A 14,147-nucleotide genomic window follows, 5' to 3' on the forward strand; every position below is an offset into this window, starting at 1 on the left:
TAGGTATTCACCAGGGCAGGGCAATCCTCTTTGCTGCTTTGTGGTGCTGTCTGTGAGGGAGGGGTCAGAGAAGGAACAATGCCATTTGCTCTCTTCTAGTTGCACTTTCCGTCACTCCTCTCACTTCCCACAAGTGGTTTGTTCCCTTTAGGTGCTGATTTGCAGGTGGGTGGGTTTGTGCTCATATTAGAACCCTGTGGGTCTCTCCAAGGTACTCTCCTGTAGGGCTGGGAGTTTCTCCTGGTGCCATAATCCCCATAGATCTTTTCCTCAAACTGTGGTTTTGAGTCCTTAGCTGTCCACCCTGAAACTCTGGGTTGTGTGGTCCATCTCTGCTTTCCCCCAGGCTTGCCTGCACAAGAATGTGGGATTGACTGTGAGGTCTGCCAGCACATCCTTGCACATCCTCTCTGCCCTGCTGCCTGTCTCTGCCCCTCCTACCTCTGGTAGAATGTTTCTTCAATTCCTTAGTTGTTGGTCTTCTATGCAAATGTTTTTCTGGCAGTTCTGGTTGTTCTTTGTTTTTAAATTGGTTGTTTTCCTTCTTTTGGTTGTGTGCGGAAGCAAAGTGTTTCTGTCTGTGCTGCCATCTTGGCCCTGCCCCTATTTATTTATTTTTAGATAGAGGGGAGGAGAGGAAGAAAGAAAGGGAGAGATACATCCATTTGTTGCTTCTTGTGTGCAACCAGGAATCAAACTGGTTAACTTTTGCTGTGCAGGATGATGCCTAACCATATGACCCACATGAGCCAGGGCTCAGGTGCCTTTAAAAAAAACTATATGTGTGTGTGTGTGTGTGTGTAAACATATATGTTTATATGTATACATATATAGATTTAAACATAAACATATAGATTTATATATACATATATAATACAGGGTGGGTCAAATGTAGGTATATAGTTGTTTATATGGAAAATAATACAACAAACAAATAATAACACAAGAATAAACTGTTTTGCAAACTCACACCTATAAACCTACTTTTTCCCCATATTGTCTTCATAACTCTCTCTATAAAACTATACATATACACATACAAGCCTGTGGTTCTATTTATGGTTCCTCTGCTGTGTTGAAGATCTAGTAGGATAAAAACCTTGTGTCCTCCATGAGTGGTGACTCTAATGCCAGTGTAGGTTACAAGTGGCAGTCTAGTCCTTCATTGATCTGGACTATCCATGGTTTCATTGAAAGTGATTATCTTTTGGGGTCTTGCCTCTGCAAATTCTAAACAGACTTCCTCTCTTTAGTGTGATATACAATAGCAGCCCTCAGGTAAAAAGAACCTCAGCTATCATTCTTTTCTAGGCCTCTCTGGTATCTTTGTTGTTTGGTGAAGCCTAACATAGTGTTTATAGGAGACACCAGAGGACTTTGCTTTTATACCTCATAATCCTTTGAGGGAAACACTAAAGCACCTTGACTGTGGGTGTTTGCTATGTTTGGGTTCCAAGGATAAGGCTCCACTCTCACTAGTCCCAGATTTTAGAATGCTACCTGGAATTTGAGGACTAGTCTGTTCCTCCAGCTCATAAGCCTTGGGAAACACAGGATGCTCACTTCCTGAGGGAATCATTTCAGCACCCTGTGAAACCAAAGTGGCAGAATATTTCCCTGGAAATGTCACCTGCATCACTATATGATGTGATGACTTCCCAGTAGTCTCAGGAGCAACACTGAGTTCATTTATAAATGATAACTCCCACTGATTCTGGGAGATATCCCCCAGGTTTTGCTGATCTATCTGAAAGGATAGACCTACTTGTGCTAATCTCAATAGCATAGTTTGCACATTTGAAGGGTCGATCAAAAGGCTGGCCTTAATTTGTTCAACAGTGGCTGAAATTGGACTCATGTCCTGGAGAACTGAATCAGTCCCAGAAGAGATGAGTGTTAGTATATTAGCAACGGTAGCTAGCTGACCTCCTGGAGAATATGCATTTGCATCTGTCCCTCCTAAAACAGGCCCATTAGAAACAGTTTTTTATATATATTTTATTGATTATGCTATTACAGTTGTCCCATTCTCCCCCTTCACTCCCCTCACCCCTGCCCACCCCCTCCCACCCACATTCCCCCGCTTTAGTTCATGTCCATGTGTCATAAGTTCTTTCATTTCTACATTTCCCACACCATTCCTGCCCTCCCCCTATTTTCTACCTATTGTTTATGCTACTTATTCTCTATATCTTTTCCCCCTCTCTCCTCCTCACACTTCCCTGTTGCTAACACTCCATGTGATCTCCATTTCTGTGGTTCTGTTCCTGTTCTAGTTGATTGCTTAGTTTGCTTTTGTTTTAGGTGTGGTTGTTACTAACTGTGAGTTTGATGTCTTTTTTTACTGTTCATATTTTTTATCTTCTTTTTCTTAGATAAGTCCCTTTAACATTTCATAAAATAAGGGCTCAGTGATGATGAACTCCTTTAACTTGGCCTTGTCTGAGAAGCATTTTATTTCCCCTTCCATTCTAAATGAAAGCTTTGCTGGATAGAGTATTCTTGGATGTAGGTCCTTGCCTTTCATGACTTGGAATACTTCTTTCCAGCCCCTTCTTGCCTGCAAGGTCTCTTTTGAGAAATCAGCTGACAGTCTGATGGTAACTCCTTTGTAGGTAACTGTCCCCTTATCTCTTGCTGCTTCTAGAATTCTTTCCTTCTCTTTAATCTTGGATAATGTAATTATGATGTGCCTTGGTGTGTTCCTCCTTGGGTCCAACCTCTTTGGGACTCTCTGAGCTTCCTGGACTTCCTGGAAGTCTATTTCCCTTGACATATTGGGGAAGTTCTCCTTTATTATTTGTTCAAATAACTTTTCCACTTGTTGTGTCTCCTCTTCCCCTTCTAGTACCCCTATAATTCAGATATTGGAACGTTTAAAGGTGTCCTGGAAGTCCCTAAGCCTCTCCTCATTTTTTTGAATTCTTGTTTCTTCATTCTTTTCTGTTTGGTTGTTCTTTTCCTCCTTCTGGTCCCTTTCAATGATTTGAAACCCAGTTTTCTTTCCATCCCTATTGGTTCCACATGCATTTTTCTTCATTTCACTTATTGTAATCTGCATTTTTCACCTAATTTATGACCAAAGTCCACCAATTCTGTGAGCATCCTGATCACCAGTGCTTTGAACTGTGCATCTGATAGGTTGGCTATTTCTTGGTTGCTTAAAAAAATTGGCTCTGGGGCTTTTAACTTTGTTTGATCCATCTTTTTTATTTTATTTTTTTCCTTTGGTCTGGTCGTGCCTGTTACATATGAGGGGTGAGCCTTAGGTGTTCACCAGGGCAGGGCACCTCAGTCGCTGAGTTGTGACATTGTATGTGGGGGTGGGGTCTGAGAGGGAACGAGGGCGCCTGCTCCGCTCTCACCAGGACTTCACTCCCCTTTGCTGCTTCCCACAAGCAAATTGGTCCCCTCTGGTGCTTGCTCCCAGGCAGGCTTGTGCACTCTCTTGGACTCTGTGGGTTTCTCCAAGGAGCCTCCTGTGAGGTTGAATCTCCCAGCCTCAACTTCCACAGGTGTTTTCAATTGGTGCCTTCAGGCTTTGTTTCCTGGTGCTGGGTCCCTGAAATGCGTGGTCTGTGTTGCGCTGCCTGTTTTCGCTTAGTTCTGTGAGCGAATGTGAGGCTGCGGACAGCTAGCTGCCTTGCGCACCTTGCTGGGTCTGCTTGTTGCTTCACTTTCCCAGGGTCTGCCATGGGTCCATCAGCTATGGTCTGCAGTCTGCACCCTGTGCACAAGTGTCTGCTAGCCACCGATTTTTCCTGCTGGTACCCCTCGACCCCTCTCTGTAGGCCTCCGATTCTGCCCCTCCTTACAGGACCGGATGTATGGTATTCAGACTTCCGTTCGATTCATTTCTCTCTGTTCTGGTTGTTTTTTGTTTGTAAATTCTTGTTGTCCTTAGTTTTGGTTGCGTGAGGAGGTACAGTACGACCACCTATGCCTCTATCTTGGATCCTCCAGAAACAGTTTTACTCACTGCCATAGGGACCTGGGATAACCAACTTGAAGACTGGGACAGAGTTTTCCTAGTAGATGATGAAGAGGATGGTGACACAAAAGAGATCTACACAGTTTTGTTGAGGTTTTCCTTAACTTCACTTGCTTAACTTGGTTTAGCGCTACCATTATCCACTGGAAAAAACTTGGAGTGTTTTAAATAGGGCCCACAAGTCCTCTTGGGAGACAACAGAAGAAGCATGCTCTCCTTTGCGCCAATCATCAAACTTTTTGCTGCTGACTCCAGGTTAATTTCACAGTTTTTCCACTGCAGGTTTTCCTCAAGTTGTTACTCCAAGCCCAGGTTCATACTTCCAGATTGGCTTAGAACAACCTATTCGACTTCTCTTTCTTCCCATTTGTTCAGTGTAGTCAGGCTTGAAAGTCTATTTAATGCTGGGACACTGGTCTCTTTTTGCATTATTTTGTCCTGCAAAAATTTAGATTTTCACAACCCTTGACACTATTGTGCCTAGCTTTTTTTTTTGTTAGGAGTGGTATATTTGCTCTCAGATCCACTACCATTATTACCTGCTCCTGTGGCCATATAACCATTAGTAATATAGACAGAATTAATTGTTACAACACCATTTGGAATTGCTACACTATCACTCTTATCTACAGACTGGTTGTCTCCAGATTTATTTTTATAAGTCTTCCTGTGCTTTTTGTCCATACTGTTTTACTGAATGAACTTCCTGGTTTTAATTCTGCTTTTCCAAGAGTTCTAGCCTTTAGAGTCTGTCTGAGATCAGTGGTTACAACTTGTTGGCTGCCATTGAAGACCCTGGAAATAGGATTGGTAGCTACATAAAGACCCAGGTTCTTGAAAGATATTTCTTTTTATCCAGCATTACCATTTAGTTCACCATAGCCTATTTTCCTCTTTGATGTGTCCTGGTGCTGATGGAGGGCATGTTTCTGCTCATGTGGCTGTGACTTTTGACTTTCAGTCAAAACTTGAAACTTGACTTGGGGCTGCCCTTGGCTCCACGCTGTAGGTATTGGTTAGGCCACTTGTGATTGTGGTTGTGGTGGTGGTTGTAGAAATCATAATGATGGTGGTGGTGTAGCAGCTGATGGCTGGTTCGGCTTCTCTATTGAAAGTGCCTGGGACTCTCTGGCTAGGTGTGAGGGCTGCTGCACTGTCAGGATCTGGACAAGAGAAGTTATTGTCTCTATGTTAAAATGTCACATGTAAAAACTGACTTCTAAAATTTTTAATAATAACATTGTAATCATAATTAAATCTTGATGACATTCCAGATTTATTTTTGTAGCCCATGTGTTTAGTCTTTGACGAGTTAAAGCTTTGCTATTTGGCTTCAACATCAACTGGATGTTGATTTTAACCCTTAGCTATTCCCATTCAGCCAAAAGAAACATTCAATGCATCTGTAGTCCCAGAGGACACCCTTACTTAAGCTGAGCCCACACAGTTCTAAATGACTGGTCTAGGGAAAATTGAAGTGGGGTGGCATGGGTTGGGGGTGAGTGAATGACAATGAAGGCAAAGGTCAAAGGATAACCAAAATAGGTGGAGAAGTTGTGAGCTCAAGAGCTTATGATAATATTAGTCTTGAAACTGATCCTACATGGATACCCTCTTCCTTCTCAAGGAAGGGACACCTGCGTTCTGTTTTTCAGACCAGTGTGCTGTTCAGTAGGAGCATTTTAACACCTGCATTCTCATTTTGTCTCCACTCCTGTTCCAAGTTCTTCTGTCCAGTGGCCTTGGTTCTTCCAGGACTGGGATCTTATGGTGTCCCCTAAGACCTGAAGGGCCCCAATGCTTACCCTTGAAACCCTGAGCTTGTGGCTATACCTCTATTGCCCAATGTCAGGTTCTGTGACAAGAGGTTCCATCTCCCAGAGCCTAACCCTGTGTCACTTTCACTGCCTGTGCCTTCCTGAGCTGAGGCCAAACTCTCTAGGATGGGCTGTGTGTGCCTCTGAATTGCATGGGCTGAAACCCTGTAACAATGGCAAAGCTGCCATATGGTTAAATAGAAAAATGTGCTTGATCAGAGCTTTAAGGCAAAAATGGATTGGAATTCAAGAAATCTTGGGAATCAATAGGTAAAGGAAGAAGAACATGTCACAAGTTCAGGCATTTAAAAATATAGCTCTTATACCAAGCCACCTAATACCTGTCCTTGAATTGATACTGATTATATTGATAAATAGGGAGTGGGGATCCCAGGAAGACTTGCATCAGATAGCTGTGGGAGGGTAAGTGGAGAGGTCACTGTTATAGTATCTTACTTTGTCTTGACTGCATGCCTAGAATAGTAGAGTGGATACTCAAAAAAATTTGCCATATAATTAGATGAACTGGAAATCCTTCAATGTCTGCCTTTTTCAAAGCAGGTTTGTTAATATTTGATTTGAAATTTTACAATGCTTATGTTTTTTTTAATTTAAACTTTTTACTCTGAAAAAAACTCAGATATCAGAAACTTTCAAGAATAATACAATGAACCCTATGTACCCATCAGCAATTTTAGCCATTTTACACATTTGTTTTCTTGTTGTCATTTTGTCTTCTTTCTCTCCTTTCTCTCATAAAACAAAGACAGTCTTTACCTATGTACAATTAATCAAAATCAGGAGATTTCATAATAATGCCACTTTATTATCTAAACAATTGTGCAGTAAATCCTTTATTGCATTTATTTTCTGATCCATGATATAATTCAGATTACACTTTGTAGTTGTCATGGTTCTTCACTTTCATTTCTTTTCTTCCCTCTGTGTGTGTTGGAAGCTTTTTATTTTTATTTTTTAATTATATTTCATTGATTATGCTACTACAATGGTCTTGGTTTTTCCCTCTCAGCTCCCATCCCCCCCAGTCTCTCCCCCTCCCTCAGGCCATACCCTTGCCAGGTTCATGTCCATGGGTCATGTGTATAAGTTCTTTGGCTACTCCATTTCCTATACTATACTTCACATCCCCATGGCTATTCTGTAACTACCTATTTGTACTTCTTAATCCACTCACCATTTCACTTATTCCCCCATACACCACTCCCATCTGGCAACCATCAAAACACTTTACATGTCCATGATTCTGTATTCTTGTTTGCTTAGTTTGTTTTTTAGATTAAATTGTTAATAGATTTTTATTTATTATTTGTAGTTTTAGTCTTCTTCTTTTTCTTAAGTAAGTTCCTTTAACATCTCATATAATAATGGTTTGGTGATGAACTCCTTCAGATTTTTCTGGTCTAAGAAGCTTTTTATGTGCCCTTTGGTTGATGATATCTGTAGGGTAAATGGTGTCAGTCAGTCTCCCTCACCTGGATGTCCAGGCAACTCAGATTTAGCACTCTTCATATAATCTTGATCATGGGCCTGCATGCACACAATCACCCTCTGTTATGTAATGTTTTGGCACTCTGCTGGCTCTGTGTCCATTTAGTATATAAGAGAGTTGGGACTTCCCATAATGAGACACGTAGCTTGTGGCATGCATAAAGACATGCCAGACATCACAACAGCTCTGCGAATTTTCTTCCATCTCTGAATCCCATGTGAACCTTCTTGGCCTTGAGTAGCTGTAAGACATTTGGCATAGTTGGCAGGATTTATCACAGTATGGTATGGAGGAGTCATTGGCACCCCTGGAGGGGGCCTTGGAGGGGTGGTCTGCCACCAGTGTGTGGCATCCAGTGGTAAGTCTCCTGGTAGCTTGGGCTCACCACCAGAACTGGCCTGGTGTTAGAGGTGCCCCCAACACAGTAGAGAAGGCCCTGTGGGTGGTAGGGGAGACCCTGGAGAAGCCGAGTGCCTGGGCAGCTGTGGGGCTGTGGGCTGGATATTTCTTTCAGCTCTGGGAGCTGAGATGAAGACTGCACTTCTCAATATAGCTAAATTATGTGGACTCAACTCTGAGGAAGAGAGGAAGCCTTGGAGGCCAGAATCTGAGCCCCGGAGGAAGACCTCTGAACAGCAGAGCTATGGGATCCCCCCTCCCCAGTTGTAGCAGATGAGTTGGAGGAGCGAGAGGAGGGGGAACTGAATTCCCTGGAGGCCCACCTGGTAGTGATATAAAAGATGAAGTCGAGGTAGCCCACAGCGCCAGGGGGAATCCAGCTGGCCCTACCTAGATGGTTGAGCACACCATGAATTTCCCCTATATGCATGCCAAACTAGTTGATCTGGGAAAGCAGTTTTGGCAGCAGGCCATGGAGTCCTTAGCAGTGTGGCTCTTCTGCCTTTGGGGTTTAGGGGTGGATAGTATTATGTGCACTATAATGAGATGGAAAAGTTAGCTTCCATCATGACTCACACCTCCCTGAGACAACGACTGCAAAATAGCTGGTGAAATGCAAGGGTGCAGGGTTCTCATTCTCTGTTGGAATGGGTCATGGCTACCATTGGTACAGCCTGGACAGATGAGGGAGACATGTCAGAAACTGTGAGCAAATGGCAGTCCTATGCAGACTTAGTGCAGATCCTATGGGAGTTGGGCATGCACCAGGCTATGTTCAATCCCAATACTCATGGCCCCGATGATGAATGCTTTACAGTGGGGATGAGAGATCTGGTGCTGAAGCATGCCCCTTCAGCCTCTTTTGGATCCATCATGGCTACCTTGGCTACATATGTTGGGTGTTGCATTAATGACGTCACCATAATGGCGACAAATCTGGGGGAGGCAGAGACTTGGTGGCAGCAGAAAGGAGTGCAGATGGTGTCTCAAGCTGTCTATAGTCAAGAGCAACCCCATGTGGGTAACAAGAACCCAGATGTGGTCAGCCATTTTGAGGCCTGGAGTAGATCAAAATAAGATTGATAGGTAGCCACTTACCTATTAGAACTCTGGGAACAGCTGGGAGCTGACCAACATTTCCTGTGGCCCCAGAAGAAGAAGGTAACAAAGAAGAAACCCAGGGATGCAACTCGAGAGGCCCATCCTATCTGGCTGGAAGACCACCTGGCTGTGCCAACTTCCTGAGAGGAGGGAGGGGATATCCTTTGGACATTTGAATAGGGGGCAGGTCAGGAATCTCTCTACAGGGGACAGGTGGGGATGAGAGGTTGCATGTCAAATTGGCTACTCTTTAGTCCCCTACAAATGTCCAGCAGGTCTTGGCTCTTGTGGACACAGGAGCTGAGTGTAACCTCCGACATGGAAACCCTGAGAAGTTTCTGGGGCCTGAGGCCTCTGTTGATGGTTATAGGGGGCATAGTATAAAGGTGAAGGCTGTGCAGCTCTCCCTGGGTATTGGGTGGCTGCCTCCCTTTAAATACTGTATATTTGACCCCCATTCCTGAGTATATCCTGGGCACTGATGTGCTCCAAGGCTTATGGCTACAAAGTACTGCAGGAGAGTTCTGCTTAAGAATGTGAGTGGTAAAAGCTATTCTGAGGGAACATGCTGAGCATTCCCCCATTCTGTTGCTGCTCCCATGATGGGTGATGGCGTTTAAGCAGTACTGGCTGCCCAGTGGCCATGAGGAGATCACAGCTACTATAGGAGAGTTGGAAAAAGTGGGGATAATTAGGGTCACTCACAGTCCCTTCCACTCTCCTGTGTGGCCAGTGTGGAAGCTGGATGGTACGTGAAGAGTGGCAGTAGATTACTAGGAGCTCAATAAGGTCATTACCCCAATACATGCAGCAGTCCCTTCGGGGGTGGACTTGATGGACTAGGTAACCAATGAGCTGGGAACATACCATTTTGTGGCTGATCTGGCAAATGCTTTTTTCTCCATTGATATTGCTCTGGAGAGTCAAGATCAGTTTGCCTTCACATAGGAAGGCTGACAGTGGACCTTTACAGTACTGTCAAGGGTATTTGCATAGCTTGACTATCTGTCATGGGCTTGTGGTGGAGGACCTGGCTAAGTGTCCATGGCCTGCTGAAGTGTGCCTTTTTCACTACATTGGTGACATTTTGCTAACCAGTGAGTCTCTTACAGAGTTAGAGAAGGCAGTGCCACAGTGTCATACCTGAAGTCATGTGGTTGGGCAGTCAACGAGGCCAACCTGCAAGAGCCTGGATTATCTGTCAAATTCTTGGGGGTTGTATGGTTGAGTAAGACAAAAGTAATTCCTGATGCTGTGATAGATAAAATTCAAGCATATCCTACCCCTACCACTGTGAGGCAGCTCCAAAAGTTTTTGAACCTGCCTGGGTACTGGAGAGTGTTTGTGCCTCACCTTGCTCAGGTTGTTCGCCCCTTGTATGCCTTGGTAAAAAAGGGAGTGAGCTGGGACTGGACCCGACCTTGGAACAAGTGTTTCAAGGAGTGAAGCACATCATTTAACATGCTCAGGCCTTGCATGCTCTGGATCCTGCTAGACCCTGTGATCTTTATGTACATGTGACACAAGAAGGCTTTGGGTGGTGACTTTGCAGCAACTGGAACAGCTACATCAACCCTTGGGATTCTGGTCCCAACTATGGGAAGGAGCAGAGGTACAGTACTCCCTAGTTGAAAAGCAATGGGTAGTGGCATATGCTGCCCTGTTGGCCATGGAAGCTGCAATAGGAACTGCCCCATGACAGTAAGGACCACTTATCCCACTGCAGAGTGGTTCTAAGACTATGGCCAACCTCACAGTGGGACAGCTCAGATGTCCACATTGGCTAAATGGGGGGCTTATCTGCAACAAAGAACTACCTTTCCACTAGCCCTCTATGAGCTGAGTCACAGGAAATGTTGGGCCCTGTTACCTATATAGATGAACAATGTACTGCCCCTGCCACAATAGAAGAACCAGAAGCTAGCCCCTTCCATGAATGGTGGACACCATTCCCTCAGATGCATGATATACTGATGAGTCCACCATGGGCCAGCCTGCCATTTGGACTGCTGTGGCAATTCAGAAACAGATACAATCTGGTTTGACATTGGCCTGGGTCAGAGTAGCCAATGGGCAGAATTGTGAGATTCTGTGTGGCTTGTGGCTGCCAATGAAACACAGCCCCTATTTGCACAGGTAGTTGGGCAGTGTACTAGGGGCTAACATTATGGATCTCTACATGTCTTGTAAATAAATGGATGGTTATGTATAGGCCATTATGAAGACAGGCCTTGTGGTAACACCTCTGGGAATTAGGCTACCAGAAACAAATCACTGTCTATCATGTGACTGGAGATGCATTCCTTGCCTCCCTCTGGAATGATGAGGCTGACATTCTAGCCAATCTGTGATGGCTGGAAATGTTGCCTATGGGCCCATCAGGAAGAGAAGTAGCCTAATGACTACACTGTCACCTGTTACATGCTGGACAGAAAACCATGTGGTCTACTATAAAAGCTTGGGGGTTACCTGTCACCAAAACAGAGGTAGGGGCTTGTGAGACCTGTGTTGTCTGTTTGTGAGAACATCCCCAGAGGCCTGTGGGAATCACCAGGCATGTAGTGTAGGGATGAACACCACTGACCTGGTGGCAGATTGATATGATTGGGCTCCTACCTAGTTCAGAGGGGTATAGGTATGCAATCACATGTGTGAACATGGCTACTGGATTTTTAGCACATATCCTGCATGCCACCCAGATCAAAAAGTGGTAATTGCAGTGCTAGAGTGTTTATGTATTGCTTATTGTGGACATTTGATCATTGAAAGTGATCAGGGGATGCATTTTACAGGGACCTTGGTGCAACAATGGGCACGAGACACGCAGATTGACTAGAAGTTCCATGTGACCTATCACCCCCAAGTTGCTGGGATGATTGAATGGTACAATGGTCTCTTAAAGCAGAGCCTGCAGGCCACAGTTGCCACCCTGATGTTGGGGGGCTGGATGAATGCTTATGGACTGTACTCTGAACTCTAAATGAGAGGAGTCAGAGAGGGTGCCCAGTTCCAGCAGAAGCACTGCTCTACTGGAGTGTTGCTCCAATCCAGAATAAGGATGCTTTGCTGAAACCAGGCATGGGAAAATAAGGAAACATTCTGTTGCCTGCACCTGAGGGCCTGGAGCATGGGCAAAGGCCACTTGGACATGGGCTTGGGAGATAAAGGTCCCTCCACATGCACTGGGTGGCTCTTGTTGCCTCTTGGGGAAAAGGGTGGAAAGGAACTTAAAAATAATGCTCTGGATGATCAAGACATGGCCCCTAATCTTGTAGGTAACATACTCAGGACCAGCAGATCATGAAATGCTCCTTTGTGATATCTCTATGGTCCATTATGAGTTCACCACTGTTGTTATCCCAGTTGAGGTGCACAAATTGTGGTATTCATGCCCAGGAAGGCCCCCTCTGCCAGCCATTGTCTTATCGGCTGACCAGAAACTTGCCTATATATTGCCTGAGAGTCATGATCTGCCATTGTTTGTACCTATAACTGCTCCTTTTCACCCCTAGGATACAAAGTAACACCTTAGTGCCTGGGTACATCTCTATGCCTCAGTGGCTAACCAGTTCAGCATGCTGGATCTGTGCCAAAATCCCCCTGAGCACATCTGCTGGCCTCCCATGGCACACCTCTCCATCTACTGCCTCAAATTGGACTTGGTTATAGCACCAGTAGAACAGTGAACATCTCTTATGGAACATGACTTGGACCAACATCTATGCTGGGGTGAAGCAACAGTATGACCAGCCTAGGTTGTTAGTTGGCTACTCCATATGGGATGACTTGAGGTGGCTCATGGCTGAGACTGTGGAGCTGACTTGACCAGCTTCCCTTTGTACTGAGAAACTCAAAGGACAAGCACAAGTGGGTAGGACTGCAATAGGTCTGTGTCAGACTCATACTCTGAAGCATTCCTTGGAGGTTTGGAATAATTTGTCAGCAGCAATTCCCACTGGGGCCCTCTGGGTGTGTGATTCACATGGGTGGTCTTAATTACTCAGGAATTAGACTGGCCATTATATGTGGGGGTGGCCCTATTTGCCTGCTTGAGTTCAGAAGACTCTTGCAATCCGGCCAACCAATTGGGAAGTGTTTAAAGTGCAACACCGGGTAAGTGTACCCCTGGTGGTACTACCCATTAACCATGAGTTTTTTCTCCTCAACCTGCTTCTATAGTCACTGAGGCTGACATAACTGCTTTACCTCTGCACACTGCTCATGCATTTAATGCAGCACATGGTTCTTTGAGCTTCTTAAATGAGGAAGTGTAACAATTGAGAAAAGTAGTCTTACAAAATCATATGGTCATAGATATGCTCACGGTATCACAAGGTGTGATATGTGCTCTAGTTGGGCCAAATGCTGTGTGTACATTCCAGATGTCCATCACAAAGTTAGTCAAACTCTACAGGCATTAACTTCTGAGACCCATGCTATTGAGTTCCCAACAGTCCACACCTTGCAGGAATGGTGGGCATACTTAACCACTGAATTGTGGGTCCTTGCTGTCTTGGGCAGCAGTGCTTGTGTTTTCTTTGCATGCTGTTGCAGTTTGTAGTGCTGTTGTGGCATATGGGGGCAGGGCTCTACCCTCATTTCCAAGGGACCCTAGAGGAAGACACTCTCACATAGATTGTATAGTGAGGAACCCTAAAGGGGTGGATTGTAGGGAAAGTGGAGTCAGTCAGGCTCCCTCACCTGGACATCCAGGCAATGCTTACTTAGCACTATTAACATAGTGTTAAGTATGGGCCTACACATGGAGAATCACACTCTCTTATATAATATTTTGGCACTCTGTCAGCTTTGCATGCATTTAGTATATAAGGGAGTCAGAACCTCCCGCAATGTAATGCATGGCTTGTGGCACGTGTGCCCCACCCCAGAATTAAGTCATTTCAGACATCCCAATGGCTCCACAAATTTTCTTATATCACCCTGAATCCTTGTGAAGCTGCCTGGCCTTAAAGGGCTGCAAGACAACCCTCCCATTTGGCAAATATCAAAATGTTCTCCATATTTATGATTCTGTCTCTGTTCTCCTTGTTTGCTTACTTTGGTTTTTAGAATCAATTGTTGATATATATGTATTTTTGTCATTTTATTGTTCACAGTTTTGATTATCTTCTTTTTCTTAATAGTTTGGTGGTGATGAACTCCTTTAGTATTTCTTTATCTGAGAAGCTCTTTATCTGTCCTTTGGTTCTAAATGATAGCTTTTCTGGGTAGAGCAATCTTGGCTGTAGGTCTCTGCTTCTCATGTTTGAATATTTCTTGCCAATTCCTTCTAGCCTGCAAAGTTTCTTTTGAGAAATCAGCTGACAGT

At 44.5% G+C, this 14,147-nt stretch overlaps 1 pseudogene; it reads right to left on the minus strand.

The window, feature by feature from the left end:
* Window positions 1-1,162: 1,162 nt before the first annotated feature.
* On the minus strand, window positions 1,163-6,900 carry LOC123807730 (annotated as a pseudogene).
* Window positions 6,901-14,147: the final 7,247 nt, after the last annotated feature.

This window comes from Phyllostomus hastatus, unplaced genomic scaffold (assembly GCF_019186645.2).
Source record: "Phyllostomus hastatus isolate PE091 unplaced genomic scaffold, TTU_PhHast_1.1 phas_scaffold_46, whole genome shotgun sequence".
NCBI lineage: Eukaryota > Metazoa > Chordata > Mammalia > Chiroptera > Phyllostomidae > Phyllostomus > Phyllostomus hastatus.